Source organism: Apodemus sylvaticus, chromosome 5 (genome assembly GCF_947179515.1).
Source record: "Apodemus sylvaticus chromosome 5, mApoSyl1.1, whole genome shotgun sequence".
Taxonomy (NCBI): Eukaryota; Metazoa; Chordata; class Mammalia; order Rodentia; family Muridae; genus Apodemus; species Apodemus sylvaticus.
In genome coordinates this window covers 34,147,389-34,173,499 of record NC_067476.1, presented here as the reverse complement: position 1 = coordinate 34,173,499, position 26,111 = coordinate 34,147,389, and the positions used below count along the sequence as shown (strand labels likewise).

Sequence of the window (26,111 nt, the reverse complement as noted above, 5' to 3'; positions counted from 1 at the left end):
CTTCCTTGACCAAGGTATCATTGAGTAGAGTATTGTTCAGTTTCCATGTGTATATAGGCTTTCTGTTGTTTTTGTTGCTATTGAAGACCACCTTTACTCCATAGTGATCTGATAGGAGGCATGAGATTATTTTGATCTTCTTATATTTGTTGAGGTCTGTCTTGTGACCAATTATGTGGTCAGTATTGGAAAAGGTATCATGAGGTTCTGAGAAAAAGGTATATTCTTTTGCTTTAGAATGAAATGTTCTATATATATATCTTAAATCTAATTGGTCCAAAGCTTCAATTAGTTTCACTATGTTCCTGTTTAGTTTCTGTTTTCCTGATTACTCCATTGAGGAAAATGCAGTGTTGAAGTCACCCACAATCATTGTGTTAGGTGCAATGTATGCTTTGAGCTTTCCTAAAGTTTCTTTTATGAATGAGGGTGTTTATATTCTCCTGGCACTGACCATTTCCATTCTTCAAAAGAAAACAAACATTAAAACAGAAAAGTATAGGAATGCTTTGGCTTCCACAACAAACATAAGTAGCCGGGTAGAGTTATAAACAAAAGTGCAGAGAATACTAGCCTAAACTCCATGGATACCATCAGGCCAGCAAGGTCCATACCTGATACCAGAATAAAGAACTTCTCATGGGACAATGGAGATAAGACTTCTCCAGGGAACATAATTCAAATGCATTCTTTTTTACTCACAGAGCATTCTATACCATTTTATTTAGCAGATTTAATTTTTACAAACATTTTTTCAAAGCAAACAAGGATAGGACTACCTAAGACATTGTTTAACATGGTCATTAGTAAACAGCTGCAGACAATTACTAGGCAGTGCCATATCTGAAGTTTCCTCAAGTAAGTAGAAAGGTTTGTGACCAAAAAAACCTGATTTTATCTCTCATACCCTTGAAACAGGACAGGATTGGATGAAATGGTCACACCAGCTAACCACTGAGGTCACAAGTGGTAACTAATGTAGATCAGAAGTTTCTATTCTGTTTGGAACCACTGTTCTACTCCCTCAAACAAAAGTAAGTTTGTTGTTTTGTTTGTTTTTCAATAAGGCTTTAATTTCTCCTCCCAGATGAACATAATACTTCAAGACGTGGCTATTACTACTCAGATATCTCTTCCACCACTTTTACTTTCTTCTACTTTTTCTTTTTGGTGGTGTCACGGTCTCCATCTCCAGCCTTGCTCCTACTTTCTAACACAGTTTGGGGCTTTTTAATCCTTCTTCTTTTCCTTCTTCAACTAGGAAAGTCACTAGGAAAGTCCTGCAGGCATCTTCCCTTTCACTCTCTTCCACTTTCACTATCTTGCTTCCTTCTCATGGGTTTTACTGCTTCAGCAGCTAACTGAGGGGCTCATACCACTTCAGTAACCAGTAGTTTCTTGCCAGAATTACTATGTAGTCCTGCTTCCAGGTGGAAGGGGTATTGTCTGTGGGTTTACCATGCTTGATCTTTATCTTCTGAGTTGTCTTTGAATTTAAACTCACTTTGTGAAGATAAGAGTCTCTTTTCACAATCACCTGTTTTAAATCTTGGCTACTATATTATACCATGGTCACAGGTAGAAATCACTATTGTGGTCATCAATGCCATAGCCATGCAGATAGCTTCCCCTAAGTGGGAGTGACCATGATCTTCTTGTTGACCTCAATGCCATGACCTCGTATTGAAGAACACAAGGATGCATGGTCTTGGCTCCACAGCAGATCACATTCACTCCACATATCTTTCATAGCCCTTTATGAGATGTCAATGGCTTTTCCAATGGGTAAACAACACTCCCAGCAAGTAACTCTAATCATTATGGTTATCATACAGTAACTGAGCATAAAGCACATCACACATTTGTCACAATGTGGTCTTTTTCAGTCAGGAGTTCAGAATGCACCATCCAAAGTTCCTGCATCCAACCAATGTTTTCCAGTAACAAGCCAAGATGTAAACACGGTTTTTGAATGTAGGTGCCACCTTCAGAGCTCAGCAAAATGATTCCAAATCTTCTTCCAGGATCATATTCTACCATTTTGCTCTCATAGATAGCTGTCTCTTTTATAGCAGCAGTAAGTGGGGTTTACTGAAACAGGGCCTCTGTCAGTCTAGGACCCTAGAAAGATGAGTACACACTTCAATAGCATTGTGCAGCAGGGCAATTCCAACATATTCTTTACCTGTACACTGTTGTGTTTTCACCAAACGAATGACTCATTCAGTGCACACAATTAAACAACCAGTCACTTTGGGACCCAGTGTGCCACTGTGGTCTGTCTTCTTGACCCAGTATTCATCAGATGCAGGCTACTACATGATCAGAGGAGGGGTTAGAAGGCTTGTCAAGGTTAAAGAGACCTCATTAAATCCTCTTTTCAGAGGATTTGAGCCACAAGGTATAAATGTATAGTGCATTGTCCTTACATTTAACTTATCAAAATTCTTTAGTAGTAAGGGCCATTGAGAAGTGTCCAATTAGGTCATGTTGAATTCTGGTTTGATAAGAAATTCTTCAGCATGTTGTATTTCAGCTACATCTTCTTGTAATTGCTTTCAGTCTTTTTTCTTCATATGCTTCTTTGGGAAAGTAAGTAGTTTGTGAGTCCAAACATTAAGATGGCTTGACTATAGCACATGTTGGCCTACCTTTGGATGCTCTACATGGCATCTGCATGAATTTCCTTGCCCTGCACAGCCTGCATCCTGCCAGAGCCACCACAAGCTAAGAGTTGCAGACTCCTACAGTCTGTGACCAGTCAGGTCGCACCACTTTATAATACTCTTTATAAGTCTGGCTCACAGAAACCCTGAATACCTAAGACACAATTATCATATCAAATGACTCCCATGAAGAAGAAGAGGGCCTGGATCCTGGATAGGCTTGATCCAGCATTGTAGGGGAGTACCAGGACAGAGAAAAGGGAGGGGGTGATTGGAAAATGGGTGGAGAAAAGAGGGCCTATAGAACATATGGGGAGGGGGAAACTGGGGAAGGGGAAAGCATTTAGAATGTAAACAAAGAATTTAGAAAATAAATAAAAAAAATAAGTCTGGCTCATTTTGATTAACATTAACTTCCAAAGCTATCCATTTTCATGGAAACCGTTTGATTTAGATTTTGTTCTTCTTTATTGTTGTGATACCTTTTCTATTTTTTCATTTACAAACACATCCCTGAGGTATATAAATAAATTTTCTCTACATTTTGTTCAGAATTTGATATTTTTCCCGTGATATATAGTCTGACTGGGTTCCTATGATATATCTCAATGTAATTTTTCTTTAAAAGATGTTTATAATTTTATCATAGATTTAATTGCCATTTGTATTAGTATTTTGAAAAGTATTTCTTCGATTATTTTATGAATATATTGACTGGATTACTGAATTGTAGTTATTTAATAATTTAAGTACTTTATTTATTCTAGATCTTACTAGTCTATCAAATCAATCACTGGCAAATATTTTCTCTCATCTCATAGACTGACTCATATTCTATTTTTGGAAATGAGGAAGTTTTTATTTATTTATTTTTTACTACTTTTATTTTCTTGACAGTCTAGTCATTACACCCCTCCTCACTCACCCTCCCAAGTTCCTCATCCTATCTCCCACCCCCATTTCCAAAACAATGCCTCCAGGCTCCCACTTCTATCCCCTGCCAGGCCTTCCCAAGCCATACACTCTCAAGTCTCTCCAGGTTTAGGTGCATCTTATCCCACTGAGGCCAGACCAGGTAGCCCTCTGCTGTATATATGTCAGGGGCCTTGAACTAGCTAGGGTATACTGCCTAGTTAAGAGATCTCAGGGGTCTGGGTTAGTTGAGACTGCTAGTCTTCCTATGTGCTCACCCTCCTCTTCAGCTTCTTCCAACTTTTCCTTAATAAAACCACAGGGATCCCAGGCTTCTGTCCATTGGTTGGGTGTAAGCATCTGCCTCTGTCTCAGTCAGCTGCTTGTTGGGCCTCTCAGAGGGAATCCATGCTAGGCTCCTGTCTGTAAGCATACCAAAGAATCAGTAATAGTGTCAGACCTTGAAGCCTCCTCTTGAGATGGATCCCAATTTGGGCCAGTCACTAGACTTTCTTTCCCTCGGTTTCTTCTCCATTTTTGTCCTTGCAGTACTTTTAGACAGGAACAAATCTGGGTCAGAGCTTTTGACTGTGGGATGGCAACACTGTCCCTCCACTTGATGCCCTGTCTTTCTACTGGAGGTGGACTCTACAAGTTCCCTCTCATCCCTGTTGGGCATTTCATCTAAGGTCCCTCCCTTTGAGTGGTGAGAGTCATCCAGCATCCTCAATAGTTAATTATCTTTCTTGTAGTAATTTTTAATTGCTTGTACTTAAAATGCAAACTAACAGATTGACTTGACATTTTCCTATATTATTTTTGCTTAATCCTCCCTTACCCATTGCCCTTTCCCATCTGCCTATCTATCCATCCCCATTCATACCCTTTATGAATAGCCAGACTCTTTTTGGAGCCATCCTTGTTGTTGCTAAGTGGACCTAAGAACAAAATGGTCATGCTGTCAGATATAGAGACTATGCATGGGCTTTACAAAATGGACTTTCTTTCACCAAGCCTGAGCTGGTACAGCTTCTCCTGAGAGAAGGGTCTGCCCAGATATGATACCAACACCAAACTCCCAAGATGGAGCCATCTTCTGTGGTGACCAGTCAGCAGCCTGGTTGTAGACTATATGCACTGAGCCATTTCTATTGTAAAAACAGCAGTGTGATGCCCGTACTGGAATGGATATTTACTCTGCTTTCAGTCTTTACTTTCCTCCATGGAATGCTTCTGCTGAAACAACCACCCACGGGCTTTCAGAATGCTTGAGTCACCATCACAGAGCTGCATATAGCACCATTTCAAACCAAGGAATTCACTTCACAGCCAAAGACGTGCATCAGTGAAGCCACGTTCATGAAATTAACTGGTTTTAGGACATTTCCCACTACTCTGAGAGCTTGCTTGAGAAAACATTGGGGTGGCTCATTAACAACACAGTTACAGACCAAATAGGTGGCAGTATTCCCTAGGGGTATGGAGGCCAGGAAAAGAGTTCCCCAGAAGGCTGTGTATGGATCTAATGTAAGGTCCTGTTTCACATATGCAGGATTCAAAGACCCAGAGTTTAAAGTGTAAAGATGGGAATGGTTTCACTTACTATTAGCTCTGGATGCCCAATATAAAATTTTTGCTTCCTATCTTCCTGACCACATGTTTTCATGGTCCATAAGTTTTGAATCCAGAAAAGAAAGTCTTTGGGCAAAGGTATAGAACATTTCCACTGTACTGGAAGCTAAGCCTCCCATCTGGCAACTTGGGGCTTCTGATGTCATTAAGTCAACAGGCTATAAAGCAATAACAGTGTTAAGACAGGTAATTGATCTAAACTCTTAGCTGGAAATTGGACGGCTTCTCTACATGGAAAAACATAGACGATTATATCTAGAGTGCAGGAGATACTTTAGAACATCTCGTGATATTATCATACTTTGTAATTAATAAAAGGGAATAGGCAGCAACAATCCTTAACTGAAGCAGAATAACAAAGGGCAGAGAACCTTCAGGGACAGAGGTATAGCTCACCATTTCAGTAAAAGAACCAACACTTGCTGACATACTTGGTAAAGGTGGAGGAAATATGGAATGGAAAGTATAAAAATGTATTCATGAATGCCAGCTAAAGACACATTTCAACTTGTAGAAATAATAATTTTAATTGAGTATTTCTATCCTATTTTTTTTATTAACAGGATTCTACATACATATAGACATAGTATTAAGACAAAATTTGAGCTTTCCTCTATTTTTTGTGCTGTAATATTGATTGAGATGATATCAGTGGTGAAATACTATAAATTTGTATTATCATATTTAAGTTATAAAATAATAGAAGACTAAATATTCCTCAAGGGAATTAGCTATATACTATAAAATACAAATGCTGTTTGTGATTGTATGTGAGATAGCAATGTTATGTTAGACAGACTTATGATAATTTCCTTCTTTTCATTTGGAAATTAATCATGGCACAGGAATATGATGGTCCCTTCTTGCTGTTGACAGTGTGTGCAATCATGTAAGTCATAAATCTTTATGTTCTCTGGTGAAGGATTTTCTTGATCAGATTATTTGCTGAGGAAGAACCACCATAAATTGGGCTGCACCCTCTGGTGGCAGCTCAGATAAGATGTGTGTGTGTGGGGGGGGGGGACCTTTATTTTAATAGGACAAACTATGCTTGTTAGCTATAACTAAAAGTTCAGCTGTAATAAAAAAAATTAGTATTGTTGATATGAAATCTTCTGGGAAGTGTTTTCTCGGGGTCAGTGCACAGGAAATGGAAAATGGAGGAGGCCAAGGGTGAATATGAAACTGATAGCTGAGCTTGGCACATTATATTGATTTTGAAGACATGAAGAGTTCCCAGAGAGGAGCTAAAAATAGGCACTGGTAGAAGATAGGAGAGGCTACAAGGTGCAGCTCAATTGCAATGGAGATCCCAGGACTGAAGGGGTTATGAATAAAAGCTGAGGTATGAAACCACAAGAAAGCAGGAAAGGCCATTGAAAATGCCACTGCAGGGGTGTCACCAGGATATTAAATTTGCCAAGTCTGTGAGACATTCTTCAAGAAAAGGAGCAGGAATGAAATGGATATGGCTTGATCATATAAAACAAGCTGTGTGTGGGGTGGGAGGCAGAGCCACAGGAGTAGAACTCCCAATGACCTCTGGAGCCTAGAATTTTGCCAATTGTCAGACACTGAGCTATAAGATTTTGGAGCTACAGCACTGAACTTGAACTTGGGTTTTGCTTAAATGTGGTTATTTTGTACTGTTGCTGTTCTCTCTTAGAGTAAGAAATTGGCTAATTTGTTTTTATTTTTCTATTTTGCAAAAGCCTATAGTGAAAAGGCCTTAAAATTTATATTGTATTTTATCTGGCGATTTTAATATAAGATGTTTGGAGCAAAAAAATACAGGAAGGGTTACAGTTTGTTGTGATATGTTTGTGTATCAACTTTCACAAGGGAAGAATACTATGTTCAGTCTCAGCTATCAACTTGACACACCATGAAAGAGAGAACTTCAGTTGATGATTTGCCTCCATGAGACTGAACTATGGGCTTGTATGTGGGGCTGATTTTGCTTCCTACAGTGATGGTTTTTGAGTGGGATATGTAGGCCAAATAAACTCTTTCCTCTACAAGTTGCTTTTTTATGGTGTTTATCATACCAATACACAAGCACTTTAGAGCAGATGACAAAGATTTAGTTTCAGTCCAGTGCATATGGTGGTGTATTGACTGAATTGGTTTCAACTTGTCACATACTATAGTCATCTAAAACAACAAAACCTCATTTGAGAAAATGCATTCATAAGATCAGTGTATGGGTTAGCCTGTGGAACATTTTTTTAACTAAGGATTTCTTAACTAAGGAGAGGGTCCAGCTCCTTGTGAGTAGTGCAGTGCCTAGGCTTAGAGTCTTGAGTTTAAAAAAAAAAAAAGCCATAAGAATCAAGCCCAGAAGCAGCACCACTACATGGTTTCTGCATGAGCTCCTGCCTCCAGGTTCCTGCCCTATTTGAGTTCCTGTCCTGGCTTCCTTCAGTGATGTACTACTAGGTAGAAGTGTAAGTCCAATACATCTTTTCTCCCTGACTTACTTTTGGGTTATGTCATTTTTGTCACAGCAACAATAGCTCTAATGTACATATATTGTACTACTTGTTAACAAATCTGCTCAGGAATAAGAAAAAATGATGTATAAACTGAAGAAAGCAGGGGTCACAGAGAAATTCTACTTACTAGTTTGTTTTCAGGCTTATATAAAACTACCTTTCTTGTATAGCCTAGGTCTATATGTTTAGGGATGTTAATGCTCACAGTGTTTTGGGTTCATATGCATAAATTAAAACATTGAAATTAGCATACTGATGAGCAACTAGAGGGAAGGTACCACACACCTGCCACTGGCTTTTTAATTTGGCAAATTTTGGCCTGTTATGTAAGCATAAAACACTGCATAGAGTAACTCCAATTAAACTTTTGCATGTGTGTGTGCCTTATAAAACAGTAAACTCCTATATGATATTTCAAATATTCTTTTTGTTTCACCAATTAATCTTTTATTTTAGTTAATACAAATTAATATCTTACAAAAACCAAAAAGATCATATATTAACCTGTGGTTCCATGCCTTCTGATTTTTTCCAGTGGAGAGGTCTAAATTTTTACACAAATGTAATCAGCATGCAATTTATGGCGTAAACTAACATTTTTGATTCTCAGACTTGTTTACACACAATCTTAGTTTATATGTCATTTAACTCTCTGTAAGCTTATAATAGCACTAGCAATACAGCAAATTATCCATTTCTTAGTCAGCTGGCTTTAAAAAAATCGTATAAACGCAACCCCTTCCTTCTCTGTATGACTTTTTCGCTCATCTTTGTACTTAAGTTTCTCTCCCCTATTAACTCCACTGAACGTGAGTTTTCTTGAGAAGCACAGAAAGTCACAACAGCTCTGTGCCCATTTTTAATAGGGTTATTTAGTTATCTGGAATCTAACTTCTTGAGTTCTTTGTATATTTTGGATATTAGCCCTCTATCGGATGTAGGATTGGTAAAATTCTTTTCCCAGTCTGTTAGTTGCCATTTTTGTCCTATTGACAGTGTCCTTTGCCTTACAGAAGCTTTGTAATTTAATGAGGTCCCATTTATCAATTCTTGATCTTAGAGTATAAGCCATTGGTGTTCTGTTCAGAAAAATTTCCCCCTTGCCCATCATTCAAGGCTCTTCCCCACTTTTTCTTCTATTAGTTTCAATGTATCAGTTTTATGTGGAGGTTCTTGATCCACTTGGAATTGACCTTTGTACAAGGAGAAAAGAATAGATGGATTTGCATTCTTCTACATGTGAAAACTCAGGTGACAGAAGATGCTGGTGAGGATGTGAAGAAGGGAACACTCCTCATGTTGCTGAGATTGCAAGCTGGTACAACTACTCTGGCTGTTCTTCAGAAAATTGGACATAGTATTATTTGAGGACCCAGATGTATCACTCCTGGGCATATATTCAAAAGATGCTCCAACATATAACAAGGACACATGCTCCACTATATTCATAACAGCCTTATTTATAATAGCCAGAAGCTGGAGAGAACCCAAATGCCCTTCAACAGAGGAATGGATACAAAAATTGCAGTACTTTTACCCAATGGAGTACAACTCAGCTATTAAAAACAATGACTTCAAAAAATTCTTTGGCAATGGATGGAACTAGAAAATATCATCCTGAGTGAGGTTAGCAATCACAAAAGAACACACATGGTATGCACTCATTGATAAGTGTATATTAGCCCAGAAGCTCAGAATACCCAAGATATAATCCACAGACCTCATGAAGCCCAAGAAGAAGGAAGACAAAAGTCTGGATACTTTGGTCTTTCTTAGAAGGGGGAAAAAATACCCATGGGAGGATATACAAAGTATGGAGCAGAGACTGAGGAAAGGTCATCCAGAGACTGCCTCAGTCACCAAACACAGACAGACACTATTGTGGATGCCAACAAGTGCTTGTTGACAGGAACTTAATTTAGTTGTCTCCTGAGAGGCTCTAACAGTGCCTGACAAATACAGAGGGAGATACTCTTAGCCAACCACTGGACTGAACATACGGTCCCCAAAAGAGGAGCTAGAGAAAGGACCCAAGGAGCTGAAGGGGTTTACAGTCCCATAGGAGGAACAACAATATGAACCATCCAGTACCTCCAGAGCTCCCAGGCACTAAACCACCAACCAAAGAGCACACACATGGAGGGACCCTTGGATCCAGCTGCATGTGTAGCAGAGGTTAGCCTTGTAGGACATCAAGGAAAGGAGAGACACCCAGGACAGAGAAGGGGGGAGTGGGTGGGTTCCTGAGCATGGGGACGGGGAATGGGATAGGGAATTTTCAGAGGGGAAAGGAGAAAAAGAGATAACATTTGAAATGTGAATAAGGAAAATAAAGAAACATCTTTATTGATGAAAGAAAATAAATAAAGTAAATAAAGAAAACATCTAATAAAAATAAAATATCCAATGAAAGAAAGAACGAAACAAACAAAGAAAGAAACAAAGAAACAAAGGAAGAAAGTAGTGTAATTTCTTATCACCATAGCTAGTAACTGTGTACCTTGTTTAAGCTAGGCTCACCTGGAATACTTTGAGAGACAGCCTTGTTTGAGCAAAATCCATTAAAACAAAGAAAAAACCCATCAACACACACACACACAGAGTGAATGAGAGAGAGAGAGAGAGAGAGAGAGAGAGAGAGAGAGAGAGAGAGAGAGAGAGAGAGAATCACACAGTGTAGGTATTTTCTCAAACAGCCAATCTCTTGATTTTATCTTCCCAAATGTCTTTGTAGAGATAAGTGACATCTCTCCACTTACTGAGGAGATTCAGATGTGATAAGAGTGGGCACAGAACTTACAATGCTGGCATTATGGTTATATACTTAGGCAGTCAAATTGAGAAGATACGAATAAGAGGAATTAGGCTGCTCCAGTAGTCTTTATACAGTATCTCCATTACTAGCGATAATGTGATAATGAATGCATAGTATAAAAACTGTATAACATAAACACTTGATCTTTAAAATGGAACAGATCTGAGAAAAGTAATTTTTAAGAATCTGACACTTGGGAAGAATTGGTGGTATTCCATAATGCCCAGATTGTTGCAATCCTATTTATTCTTTGAAATAGTTTATGGCAATGGGTAGCTAATTCTTTTAGAGCATGACCCTCATCAGATAATGTGCATTTATTTTCTACATACTGTGCTTTTCAAGAAATTATTTTTTTCAGTGTGCATGCTCCATCCATTAAATTTTCTCAACTTATGTGCCCTACTTCCATGTTGTTTCAGAGACAGAATCACACCTTGCATTCACTCAAATATAGACCACAAATTTGGCAGAAAACCTACTGGTGATTGAAACACACACACTTAGCCAAGTGTTGTCTTATCACACTGTGCACATAATTATTCTCAAACTAGTCAGAAGCTGTGTTTTCATTTTCAGGCAAACGGAGCTGCAACTTGCTAAGAGCTCCTGGAATTTCATCACCTGAAGGAAATAATCTATGTAATCAAATTATGCATTTTTAAAATGAAGTTTTTACTACTGAAGTATCACATGGCTAATCCACTCATCTAAATTTTATACTTCTGGATGAAATATGCTTTGGAATGAACAAGAAAATACTATTTGTAATATGTTGAAATTCACTTTTCAAAGCCTATGTTGCATTCAAACACAAATTTGTTGTGCTTAGATTCGATTAAAATTATTTTATTCTAGTACTTAGTCATCAGCAAAATGCAAATCAAAACAACACTTCTTTTAGAGCATGACCCTCATCAGATAATATGCATTTATTTTCTACATACTGTACTTTTCAAGAAATTATTTTTTTCAGTGTACATGCTCCATTAAATTTTCTCAGCTTCTGTGTCCTACTTCCATGTTGTTTCAGAGACAGAATCAGACTCCATCATATACAGATCATAATGGCTAAGATCAAAGACTCAAGTGATAGCACATGCTGGAGAGGATGTGGAGCAATGGGGAATATTCTTCCATTACTGGTGGCAGTACAAATGTATACAACCACTTTGGAAATCAACTTGAGAGTTTCTCAGAAAACTGGAAATAGCTTTACCTCAAGACGCAGCTATACTACTCCTCGGCATATACCCAAAAGAGGCTCCACCATCCCACAAACACATTTACTCAACTATGTTCATAGCAGCTTGGTTTGCATTATCCAGAAAGAAGAAACAACCCAGATGTCCCTTAACTGAAGAATGAATAAAGAAAATACGATATATCTACACAATGAAATGCTTTTCAGCCATGCAAAACAGATATCCTGAGATTTGCATGCAAATGGATGGAACTAGAAAATATCATCCGGAGTTAACTGGTCCCAAAAGGATATGCATGGTTTGTATTCACTTATAAGTAGATATTAGCCATAAAATACAGGCTCCCCATGCTAAATTTCATAGACCCAAGAAGGCTGGAAAGGAAAGATCACAGAAGCAAGGATGCTTGAGCCTTACATGGAAGAGGGAATGGAATGATAGTGGAAGGCAGACAGAGGGAGGAAACTGGGTGGGAGAGGGGAATGAGACAGGAGTGGGAGGTTAATGGTTTGCTGTGGGGAGGGGGAGTGGGAATGGCCAGATGACCACGAGAATAAATGGAAATCTCCAACTGATGGGGGGTTGGGAGGTAGAAGTCAACTCGATGAAGAAACACAGATCTGAGATAAGAGAGGAGCCCAAGAATCAGTGGTGATATCCTTAACTGTGACTCACAGCATTAGGCATATGTAACCTAGGGAGGCTGCCTCCTACGGCCAGGCAGGAATCCCTATGAATTGATAGGTAGGGACACCAAACTTTGACCTCAATATTGTCCTGTGTACAAGAAATGCAGGGATAGGAGATGGAGAAAAGACTGAGGAAATGGCCAACCCATAACTAGTCGGACTTGAGATCCATCCCAGGTTCAAGCACTAATCTCTGACACTATAAATGATACTTTTTTATGCTTGCAGACAGTTGTCTATCATGACTGTCCTCTGAGAGGCCCCACCCACTGACTCTGACAGAGTCATACACTCACAGACAAATAGTATATGGAGCTTGAGGACACTTATGGAAGAATAGGAGGAAGGATTGAAACCCCTAAGGGGATAAGAATTCCACAGGTTAGTTAATGGAATTAACTCACCTGGACCCTTGGGGGTTCACAAAGACTGAACTACCTACCAAAGAACATGCACAGGTTACTTATGCCTCCCTGGCCATATTTAACAAATGTGCAACTTGGTCTTCATGTGGGTCCAGAATAGCTTGAGTCGGGTCTATCCCAAAAGCTGCTGCCTGCATATGGGATATGCTTTTCTAGCTCGGCTGCTTTGTCTGGCCTCAGTGAAAGAGGAAGTGCCTATCGTAGCAGACTCTTGAAGTTCCAGGGTAGGGGAATAACCACGGGGCTCCCACCCTCTCAGAGCAGAAGACAAGAGGGTGATGGGGAAAGGATTGTGGGAGGGGATGAACAAGAGGAGGACAGGGAGTGGGATGTAAAGTGAGTAAGTAAAATAATAATAATAATTAAAAAATTCGTCTGAAAAATCCACCGAATCTTCAAAAAGGGGCTTATAAAGTTCTCCAAAGATTGTGAAGGTTTTGGATGTCGGAGTGCATAAACTAAAGAGATTTGCTGTTAGCCTTCTTTAGCACTGAATCCTCTAGCCAGAACATCAGAGATGACCCTGAACTGCAGTGCTTTCTGCCAAGCCTGATGACCTGAGTTGGATCCCTGGAACTCATGTTCTTATAAAGGACTCCTGCAAGTTTTCTCCTGTGTTCCTCAAGTTCACCATAGTAGGTGCACATCATCCTCTACATAAGTAAACACATTAACACAATTAATATTAAAGCAGAGAACATGCTCTTCATTCAGTGGTTCGAAACACCGGAAGAAACTCTACATCAGTAAATTCATTTGGCATAAAAGATTCCTGCCAATATTGAAATACTGTTCTTCATTCATTTGATTTTTAGTTAAAATCTTTAATTTGATGCGTATGGGTAGGTTGGTCTATGATGGATGCTTATGCTGTGTGTGTCTGGTGGCCAAGAAGCCCAGGTAAGATCATCGGTCTTCTGGAACTAGCTTTAGAGAACGTGAACTCTAGAAAGTAGAAGGAAAAAAAAGTATGATTAAGCTATTGCAACCCTTAAGACACTGATTTTTTAAAATTATGATTAGATATTTATTGTTAGAAGAACAAGTTACCAGAACATCACTATTAAATCTTTATTTCAATTTCTTTAAAATTTTCAATATTATAGCTTAATTATAACATTTCATTTCTTCATCCACTTTCCTCCCTTCAAATCTTCCAAAATACCCCTCTACATTCTCTTTCATTCCATGACAATTTAGTGACTACTTACTGCTATATGTGTATATGTATATACTTATATTTTCTTAAATATAGTATGTTAAGTTCACATAATGTTACTTATGTTATATTTTTGGGACTGATTGTTTGGTACTGGACAAACCAGTTACTGTGCTCTTCCATGGGGAAATCTATCTCTTCCAGCCCCAGCTCACCTGAGGCATCTCTTGTTCTTTGTGTAGGGTTAAGGCCTCAAGGGCTTTTGTCTGCCCAGTTTGGCATGTTCATTGCTGTCATCCATATTAAGCTTGTGTGGTCATGTTTGCGAGACTTCATGCCTATAGCTTCTGGCATTACTAGGAAACACATTGCCTCAACAAACTCCTTGTACTTCTTACTAGCTCTCACAATCTTTCCACCCTTTCTTCTGTAAGGATCCCTGAGCCTTAGATTGGGGGGATGTCTCATTGATGTTTCCATGATGACTTGGCTCAACAGCTCTACAGTTTGCTTAGTTGTAGTTTTCTATAGTAGTCTATGCCTATTGCAAACAAAAGTTTCCTTAGGGGGTATAAGTAAGTACACTTATCTGTGGGTATAAGAGTGAAAATTTAAAGATCCTCATTAGGGCTTATGCTGTTTATTAAGTTAATGGTTGTAGGTTCTTTTCCAGTATACTATATCTCTAACACTGAGTAGTTAGCTGGGTTTCCAGTACCAAACATGGTCTCCCTCTTGTTGATCAGCTCCAAAATCCAATCAGAGAGCTATCGGCAATTGCTAAGGATGCACGGCACTTATGCATCCTCGGAGTCACTGCACCATGTTGGTCCTATCTTATGTTTTGTTTCTGATTTGCTTACTTAAGGATTGTTTATTTTTAACAAAAACAATTTTAGTTTTAATTTAATATGATGTGATTTGTTATGTCTAAGATTCAAAGGAATTTGAAGATATACAATATTTGTTATGACTCATTGAGTGATGGATAGTGAAAATGGGATTATATATATATATGGTATTTATTTTTTAGATAGATATAGATATATACAATGAAATACTATTCAGTTCTAAAAAAATAGAATCATGAAATTTTCAGATAAATGTATGAACTCAAACTATGATTTTGGGTATGGTTATTTATATCCAGAAAGAAAAACATCATATGAACTTTCATTTGTAGTATCTAGTTTTGAATCTTCTGATGTGAACATGTAATTCAAAGTAAACAAAGAAACCAAAAAAATAAAATGTCAGTGTTGGTAAAGAGTGTACAATAGAGTACAGGGTTCGAGCTAGGAAAATGAAAAGGGAGGACGCTACACAAGGCGAGCAAGGAAGAACAGAAAAGATAATATTAAGGATAGTTATTAAAGATTAAAGGAATCATATTATTTTATATTTCTCAAGTGTTTTTAAAATATATTTCTTAGACATTAGCATTTCATCTTTTGAAAATGTTATGGTTAGTTCCAGGTTCTACTTTAAAATGTTTTCATTTGCTTTCTTGATATTTAGTTTTTTGAGTATTTTTTTAATATTCTAGACAGTAATGCCCTATCAGATTTGTTTCTAGTAAATATTTTCTCCCATTATGTAGACTGACTGTTTAGTGATTGTGTCCTGTGCTCTATAGAATCTGTAAAGTTCCATAAGATCCCTTTGCTCAGTTGCAGATGTTAATCTCCGTACTGTGGGGCTCTTTTTTAGAATGTTCTGCTCTATAAAATGAATTCATTTTTACTCCCTAATTTATATGCCCTTTGATTTAGGTTATCAGGCCTTATATTAAGTTCCCTACTCTATTTGGAATTGAGTTTTAAAGACACTGAGAAATAAGGATATAATTTCACTCATATACAGTAACATTTGTTAAAGATTCTATCTTTGCTCAAATACGTATCATATCATTGGACTCGGAGAAAAAGCAGATGAATGTAAAACTCTGGGCTCATATCTGTGTCTTTAATAGTGAGGAATCAAACATTTTTGTCATAGTTATTTAGAATTGTTTTGGATGCGCTGTGTCTTTTGTACTTCCATTTTGAACGTAGGATTAATTTTTCAATTTCTGAGAAGAAATGTAATGAAATTTTAATGGAAGTTGTGTTGAATCTGAAGATTGCTTTTGATGACAGTTTTAACTTTATTTTCTTTTTATTTTTTTATTATTTTATTCGATGTATTCTTTATTTACATTTCAAATGATTTCCCCCTTTCTGGGTCCCCACCCCCCACAAGTCCCATAAGCCCTCTTCCCTCCCCCTATTCCTACATCTACTCCTTCCCACTTCCCTGTGCTGGTATTCCCCTATATCCCCCTCTTTTGATGACACTAGGTTGAAAGTCAATTTTATCTGATATTAGAATGGCAACTCTGGCTTGTTTCCAGAGACCATTTGCTTGTAGAATTGTCTTCCAGCCTTTTACTCTAAGGTAGTTTTTTATGTTTGACACTGAGGTATATTTCCTGTATGCTGCAAAATGTAGGGTCCTGTTTATGTAACCAGTCTGTTAGTGTATGTCTTTTTATTGGGGAATTGAGTCCATTGATGTTAAGAGATATTAAGGAGTAGTGGTTATTGCTTCCTATCATTTTTGATTTTAATTTTATACTTGTGTGGTTATGTTCTTTTGGGTTTGATGAAAGAAGCTTAATATCCTGCTTTTTCCAGAGTATAGTTTCCCTTGTTGTAATGGTGTTTTCCCCCTATTATCCTTTGTAGGGCTGGGTTTGTGGAAAGATATTGTATAAATTTGGTTTTATTATAGAATATCTTGGTTTCTCCATCTATAGTGATTGAGAGTTTTACTGGGTATAGTGGTCTTGGCTGGCATTTGTGTTTTCTTAGAGTCTGCATGAGCTCTGCCCAGGATCTTCTAGCTTTCATGGTCTCTGGTGAGAAGTCTGGTATAATTCTGATAGGTCTTCCTATCAGAAGACCAGAAAAAGGTCTTGCCCTTTTTCTCTTACTGCCCTAAGTATTCTTTCTTTGCTTAGTACATTTGGGGTTTTGATTATTATATGACGAGAGGTAGTTCTGTTCTGTTCCAATCTGTTTGGAGTTCTGTAGGCTTCTTGTATATTTATGGGCATCTCTCTCTTTAGGTTGGGGAAGTTTTCTTCCATAATTTTGTTGAAGATATTTGCTGGCCCTTTTAGTTATAAATCTTCACTCTCATCAATGCCTATAATCCTTAGATTTGGCTTTTTCATTGTGTCCTGGATTTTCTGGATGTTTTGGGTTGCAAGCTTTTTGCATTTTGCATTTTCTTTGACTGTTGAGTCCATGGTTTCTATGGTATCTTCGGCATCTGAGATTCTTTCTTCTATCTCTTGTATTCTGTTGTTGATATTTGCATCTATGTTCCCTGATTTCTTCCCAAGGTTTTCTATCTCCAAAGTTGTCTCCCTTTGTGCTTTCTTAGTTGTTTCTACTTCTGTTTTTAGATCCTGGAAGTTTTTGCTCAGTTCTGTCATTTGCTTGTTTGTGTTTTCCTCTAATTCTTTGAGAGATTTTTGTTTCCTCTTTCATGACTTCTGCTTGTTGATAAAAGTTCTCCTGTATTTTTTTAAGTGATTTTTGTGTTTCCCTTGCAAGGGCTTCTAGCTTTTGATCATTTTTCTCCTGAATTTCTTTAAGAGATTTATTTATGTTCTTCATGTGTTCCTGTAACAGCATCATGACCAATGATTTTAAATCCAACTCTTGTTTTTCTGGTGTGTTGGGGTATCCAGGACTTGCTATTGTTGGAGCATTGGGTTCAGATGCTGCCATAATGCCTTGGTTTCTGTTAGTAATGTTCCTATGCTTGCCTTTTGCCATCTAGTTCTCACTGGTGTTAGATGGTCTTATTGTCACTGGCTGGTGCTTCAACCTACTGTGGACCTTTAGGGCTATTTCCGTGACACTGGATGACTGGGTTTCCTCTGGCACAGATTACTGATATGCTGCCTTCCTCTTTTGTGCCTTTGGAGCCCTGCTCAGTCTTGCCTCAAGAAATGTTATACTTGGGTTGTCAAGGTGAACCAGGTGTTCTCAGACTGCTCTGTTACGGAGAAAAGATAGTGTGTGTGGGGTCACTCCCTCTACTGATTCTCACATAGGACACAGGCCCCACGACTGACCGGCTTGCAGATAAACCACCTATGTTCTTAGGTTCTGGGTGCAGGCAGACCCCTGGAGATTTTCACCCCCAGAGATCTTAAGCTCAGGATAATACAGTACCTAGTGAAGCTCTTCTGCTCCCTGCTCCGGCAGGCAGCGAATATGGCCGCAGGGATTCTCTTCTGCTGCTGCTCTCCAGGCAGGACACAGGCCCCACACCTGGTGGACTGGCAAACAAACTGCCCATGTGCTCAGTTCTTGGGTTCAGGCAGACCCCTGTCGGTTTGCATCCCCAGAGATCTAAAGCTCAGGGTGATGCAGTACCTAGTGATGCTCTTCTGTCCCAGCAGGCAGCGAATATGGCTGCGGGGATTTTCTCCCTCTGCTGTTCTCCAAGCAGGACACAGGCCCCATGCCCGGAGGTCTGGCAGATGAACCACCTATGTGCTCAGATCTTGGGTGCAGGGAGACCCCTGGTGGCTTGCACCCCCAGAGATCTAAAGCTCGGGATGATACAGTACCTTGTGATGCTCTTCTGCTCCGGCAGGCAGTGAAAATGGCGGGGATTCTCTCCCTCTGCTGTTCTCCAGGCAGGACACAAGCCCCACGCCTGGAGGTCTGGCAGATGAACTGCCTATCTGTTTTCACTTTATTAATCCTTCCAGTTCATGATTATTTGTGACTTTCTATCTTCTAGTATTTTCTTCAGTTATTCTCTTCACGGTCTTCAAGTTTCATTTTACAAGTCTCTCACTTCTTTGGCTAGATTTATTTCATATTTCTGGGACTATGCTTTCTCTGTTTGTTTTCAGGGTATTGTAAATGATACACTCTAGTGGAAGGCTATTCATCTGAGGGTATACTAATAACACAAACTGAGTAGATAGGTTTTAAAAATAAACTGAATCAGGAGGGCTGGATGGCTCAGCATTTTAGAACATCAACTTCTTGGTAAATAAGACCTGTATTTAGTTCTTAGCACCACATGGTGGCTCACCAAATGGTTTGCTCAGTACCAAAAAATCAGCACTGAAAAAATATATATATATACAAGTAACATTATATGAACTCAGCATATTATATTTAGGAAAACATATGTATATATATATATGCATATAATAACAATTAGTGACTAAAGCCATGAGATGAAAAGCCATAGAGGGGTATATTGGAAGGTTTGAGGGGAGGAAAGTGAATGGAGAAATGTAATTAAACTAGAATCTTGAAAATTAAACAAAAATTAAAATAAAATTTCAAAAGTGATGTTCTGGTAATTTGTTTAATTCTACTAACAATAAATACCTAATAACAATTAAAAGTTCAGGGTCTTGAGGGTTATAATAGCTTCACCATACATTTTTCCTTTTAGGTTTTAGAATATTTATACTAAGCATTTAATGCATTAAATAAATAATTAAAGATACAATAATTAAACACACATTGAATTAAAACAAAATAAATGAAAACAATGTGTGCACATTTTAAAAGCTCTTTTTGTAAGGAAATGTCTCTGAAGTCTTATTTTAGTTATTTTCATTAGCAATTCTTTCTCAAAGAAAAGTCTTTGGAATGAACTTTTAGTGAATCTAACCACAAAAAAAAATAAATTAATAATGAATTTTTCTTATTATTGAAAATAGATTTTTTTCAAATAATATATCCTGTTTATGTTTTCCCCTCACTCTATTCCTCCACATTTCTCCTCCTATTCCCTCTAATACAGACACACTTGCTGTCTTTCAAGCTGGTACAACCACTCTGGAAATCCTGGACATATACCCAGAGGATTCTCCGGCACGCAAGAAGGATATATGCTCCACTATGTTCATAGCAGCCCTGTTTGTAATAGCCAGAAGCTATAATGAAGGTGTCCCTCAATGGAGGAATGGATACAAAAAATGTGGTATATTTACACAATGGAGTACTATTCAGCCATCAGAAACAATGAATTCATGAAATTCTTAGACAAATGGATGGATCTGGAGAACATCATACTAAGTGAGGCAACCTAGTCTCAAAAGATCAATCATAGTATGCACTCACTGATAAGTGGATATTAGCTTAGAAATGTGGAATACCAAAGACATAATCCACATATTAAATGATATCCAAGAGAAACAGAGAAGTGGCCCCTGGTTCTGGAAAGACAGTGCAGCAGTATAGGGGAATACCAGAACACGGGAGTGGGAAGAAGTGCATGGGGGAATGTGGGGAGGGAAGAGGGCTTATGGGACTTTCGGGGAGTGGGGAGCCAGAAAAGGGGAAATCATTTGAAATGTAAATAAAAATATATCCAATAAATTAAAAAAATTAAAAAAAGAAAACTGACCCTGCTATACCACTACTGAGCATATACCCAGAGGATTCTCCAGCATGTAATAAGGACACATGCTCCACTATGTTCATAGGAGCCCTATTTATAATAGCCAGAAGCTGGAAATAACCCAGATGTCCCTCAACAGAGGAATGGATACAGAAAATGTGGTATATATATACACAATAGAGCACTCAGTCATTAAAAACAATGAAGTCATGAAATTCTTAGACAAATGAATGGAACTGGAAAATATCATCCTGAGTGAGGCAACCCAATCACAAAAGAACACTAATAGCCTAAAAGTTTGGAATACCCAAAACACAATTCACATATCAAATGATGCCCAAGAAGAAAGAAGAACAAAGTATGGATTCTTGGGTCCTTTGTAGAAAAGAGAAAAAATACCCACAGAGGGAGATACAAAGACAAAAGTTGGAGCATAGTCTGAGGAAAAGACCATCCAGAGACTACCCCATACAGGGACGCATCCTATATACAGTTACAAAACCCAGACACTATTGTGGATGCCCACAAGTACTGGCTGACCAGAGCCGGATATAGCTATCACCTGAGAGCTCTCCTAGTGCAAGACAAATACAGAGGGGGACACTCCCAACCAGTCATTGAACTGAGCACAAGGTCCCCAATTGGGAAGCTGGAGAATGGACCCAAGGAGCTGAAAGAGTTTGCAGTGCCACAGAAGGAACAACAATATGGGTCACCCAGCATTCCGAGAGCTCCCAGGGACAAAACAATCAAAGATACACATGGAGTTACCCATGGCTCCAGACAATCAGCAGCAGAGGATGGTCTTGTTGGACACCAAAGGGAGGAGGGGCCCTTGGTCCTGGAAAGACATGATGCTTCAGTGTAGAGGAATACCAGGACAGGGAAGCGGGGGAAGGTTGATTGGGTAAGAGGAGATGGCTTATGGGATTTTTGAGGGAAGGGGGAACCAGGAAAGGGGACAACATTTGAAATGTAAATAAAGAATATACATAATTTAAAAAAAGGAAAATAAGCAAGTTTTTCAGATCAGTAACAAAATCAAATGAGATGAAAAACCAACACTTTGGAGTTGAACAAAAAGAAACAGAAAAAAAAAAAAAGCCTGAGAGAAATTCAGAAAATCATAAAAACATACTGACTGCTGTGAGGGGGAATCTCAGGATTGTTTTGATTTGCATTTCCCTAACGACTAAGGATATTGAACATATTTTTAGGTGCTTCTTGGCCATTCAATATTCCTCAGTTGAGAATTCTTTGATAGTTCTGTATCCCATTTTAATAAAGTTATTTGATTCCCTTGAGTCTAACTTCTTGAGTTCTTTTTGCCAAATTGGAAAATCTAAAAGAAATGGATAATTTTCTTAATAAATACTATATTAAAGAGTTATATCTAGATCAGATAGGCAATTTAAATGGATCTATAATCCTTAATAAAATGGAAGTGGTCATTAAGTCTCCCAATCCTCCACCAAAAAGTCAGAGACAGACGGTTTTAGTGCAGAGTTTAAGCAGATTTTCAAAGGAAACTTAATGGTAATATTACTCAAATAGTCCACAAATAGAAACAGAGGAGCATTGCCCAATTTATTTTATGAGGTCAAAATTAACCTAAGTGCCTAAACTAAATAATGACTCAATAAGGAAAGAGGATTACAGACCAATAGCCCTTATGAACATAAATGGAAAAATTCTCAGTAAGACACTTGAAAACCAAATCTAAGAACTTGTTCAAAAGATCATCCACTATGATTAAGTAGGCTTAATCACAGTGATTCAGGAATAGTTTAGCATCAGCAAATCAATAAATGTAATTCACAATATAAAGATATCTGAAAGATAAAATTATATTATAATCTCATTAGAGGCAGTCAAGGCCTTTGACAAAATCCAACACCCATTCATGATAATATTTCTTGAGAGATTATCAATATGAGCAACATTCCTCAATTAACAAAGGCAGTTTACACGAAGCCCATAGCCATCATCAACACTGATTCAGAGCAATTCCATAAAAATTGGGGGAAATTGGGGAAAAGTATTCCACTTTTGCCACCTGTATTTAATATAGTACTTGAAAGCTAGAACAATAAAACAATAAATAAAAAAATTTTATTATGTGTAATCATCTATGTAGTCAGTGATGGTGCTAATAAGAGGCCTGCAAGCTTTTCACTCTGGGCTGGTTCTAGAGTGACCCATGAACATCTTGGCATTTAACTCCTCTTGACTTTGATTATGACATGTCATCATAAAATTTGGTTAGATGACCTTGGCTACTTAATTCCTAGGATGAAAATTCCAGACATGACTGAAAGCTCAACCTAGGACTCAAGATAGACACGGCAATTTGAATGATTTGGCTGAGTGTTAAGAACATGGTGTTCTGTTTTAAACCATCACACATAATTTAAAGCAATTAAGCATGACTGACACTTTCTTTTCAGGAAGGAATTAGAAGCAATCTGGCAATGAGAAAGAATAACTTCCCCTACCTCCAGTAGACAGCTCTCCCCAGGGTGAAGTTGAGCTAATTAGCAGGGCACGGTGTAGACAATAAAGGAGAACTCAAATGTCAGCTGCTGCCTTGCACTTTATTATCATAAGCACAACAATGCCCCTCAGTACAGAACTGCACAAAATTGTTCTGTTTCTGATGAGGGCATTCCTTAATTGGATAAGATTTGTCACAGCCATATTTCAAACTGACATTCAAAATGTCAATCAGTTACTTTCAGGTAATGAAATTGATCTCTTGTATTTTCATGCAGTTCCTGGAATAGCTTAAACCTCAGTAAACATTTTCTTGCCCCTCCTCTTTTTTTTTTTGACATGGCCAAAATTAAATAGTGATTTATTGTCAACACATTATGAGGAAGTCTACCAACGGAAAGTATATTCTTCCTAAATTGAACTGGCCTTCTCTTTCTCATATGAAGAAAAGTTTGTATAGTCCAGTTCTTAGTATTTTAGTTATTGTTCAATTATCCCTTTGCTGATGATACTACTGTATTATTCTATATGTCCCAAGAAACATTAATTTTGTTACATTCTTAACATTTCAAAAGATAAATTTTAGTAGAAATAGGAGTCCTTCAAATTCATTACATCTCTTAAAACATCAAGGAGAAGTTGACCACTGGCTATAAGTGGACTATTGGCTCTGTGAATTCTATGAGGGTACTAGAAACTAGGAGAGCTTTTTGCAACTCTGACAATTTGGAGTAAGTACTACATCTTCAAACTCCTACATCAACCAGTACTTAGACATGGAATGTTCCTTAGAAATGGCCATGGTTCTGGCTTATTCAGGTTCTGTTAGTCGAAAGCAAATACCAAAGAAGAACTCAACACTTCTGCTAATTAGAGTATTGGTTCCATATTGGTGGATGGAGCTCTAAATAGCACACTATGTCTGGTACTCCAATCAAACTACAAGTGTGCATCTTCTTTGCATAATAGTTCTGCTTTGGAGCATCTATCATATGGTATGAGGGTGTATGTGCAATGGCTGTGTGCAAATGTAATTATATCAGCATAACAGAATTAAGACTATAACGAGAATTATTTTATTATCATATAATGAAAAACATAAATATAAAGTTTATATATAAAGAATTATGTGGTAACACTTATATCAATAAATATATAAACAATGAAATTATTATATTTAATGGAAATTGTCTAAAGAACATTTAATATTTTCCATGAGTAAGTTTTCAAGTTCATTGCAGCACATTTGTATTGTGAACAATTATGAAATCCTTGAAGATTAATGCCATATTATAATACATTTCATAAAGATTTTTAGGTCATTTATTGTATGCACACAGAGGAGATAACACTCATTTGTAAAACTTAAGTAATATTTAAATTGTGCATTATAGAAGCAGTCATATATACAAGTCTGTTCATGCAATACAATACAAGGGAGTTAATATCAGCTATTTCAAGGAAAACTTAGAACTTTTTTGCATTTTTATGCTTTTGGCAAAAATGAAGGCAATATTTTATTTTGTTTCAACAAATAAAATGCCACACAACCAGTCTTTTAAAAACAAAGTGATCTTTCAAATATACAATGTGATAATTTGGATATTTGAACTTAAAACTCTTGAATAATTTCCAAATACAGTTCAAATAGTCTTTCTGCTGGTCAAGAAGACCACATGTGACTTGTGTTCTTATCTCCTACTGAGATTCTCCCCATTCTGGCTCTTCACACACCTTTGCTTTTTGTACTTAGAGAGTATATTTCTGTGTTCTCTGCCTGGATTCCTGATAGTCACCCATCTCGTTACTTCTCAAGAAAGTATTTCAATGATTTATTCAATTTTAATGACAATTGATAAATGCTGATAACACTAGATTTCTATTTTCATCAGTGGGCTATTTTTTGCTAACCAAAATTGACATTCTTGATTGTTTGCTTTGATGTCTAGAGTGGAAAGAAACCCTGTCAATGTATTTTGCTCTGTATTCTTATCATCTTGAGTCATGTAGGACACATCAGATAACTCATACACATCTTTATTTCATCTTTATAATACTGAAATAATAATATAGTACCCTCTAATAGCCCCATGGCTGGTTGCTCGTAAACTTGCCTTTATCGCTTCAAGAGAATCTTTATCCTATTTCCACATAACTGAATTATCTCTTTGATATGTTCACCTTCTTTACCTGTATGCACTTGCACCTGATAACTTTAATTAACCAGCAGAGAATGATGATGAAATAAAACGATTTACTGTGAAATTTTGTACACCCAGGTATTTTGTCACATGATTTACAAATTTGCCCATAATGCACTTTGGAATATATATATTATATTACATTATATATATATATATATATATATATATATATATATATATATATATATATATATATATATATATAATGTGTGCATATATCACATATTTATGCATATGTATTTTATACATATATTTTGCATATTTATATACAAGTATATTAAAATTTATACATATAATATTATGTGTAATATATATTTATATAATTTATATATTTTTATATATGCATATATACTGCTTAAGCAATTATTCAACTTTGAGGGGACAGAAAAATTTAAATAAGAAAGAAGTTTATGGAAAGAAAGTTTATGGAAAGAAGTTCAGAGAGAGAGTAAAGCCTTTTGCTAATGTTTGTGTTCTCAATCTAACATAAAGTTTCCATCAGCGCAGCCATTCAATGTTTTTTGGTTAAACTGAACTGAAATCTGAACCCAGGGGAAAATGTGCAATGATTACACTTCTTTGGGTTTTCACAGAAATGTTTCATTCTTACAGATATAGAATCTGGCAAGTGCTATTAGGGCTTGACAAATGTCCACATTAATTCTTCTATAAATGATACTGTAACTCATGTTAGAGTGGATGGCTGCATTTCCCTTCACTAGTGCATTCCTGTAAAATAGGAACTGTACATAAAACCTTGCTGAATATATAGATGAAATATAATTTTGTAATGTGGATAGGTCTACTTTTACTTTTAATTATCCTGTTGTCTATAAAAATTAATGCATTTTAATGCATTCAAATTTTATGTTGATGCCTGTAAGTCATATTTTAGATACTATGTTAGGGTATCATACATATTGCAAAGTACAAATATTGGCTAATAAAGAGGATAACAGATGTTTTAGTTTTACCTTGCCTGGC

General features: G+C 37.3%; 1 pseudogene; it reads right to left on the bottom strand.

Moving 5' to 3' along the window:
* Positions 1-1,118: 1,118 nt before the first annotated feature.
* Positions 1,119-4,535, bottom strand: LOC127684752 (H/ACA ribonucleoprotein complex subunit DKC1-like; annotated as a pseudogene).
* Positions 4,536-26,111: the final 21,576 nt, after the last annotated feature.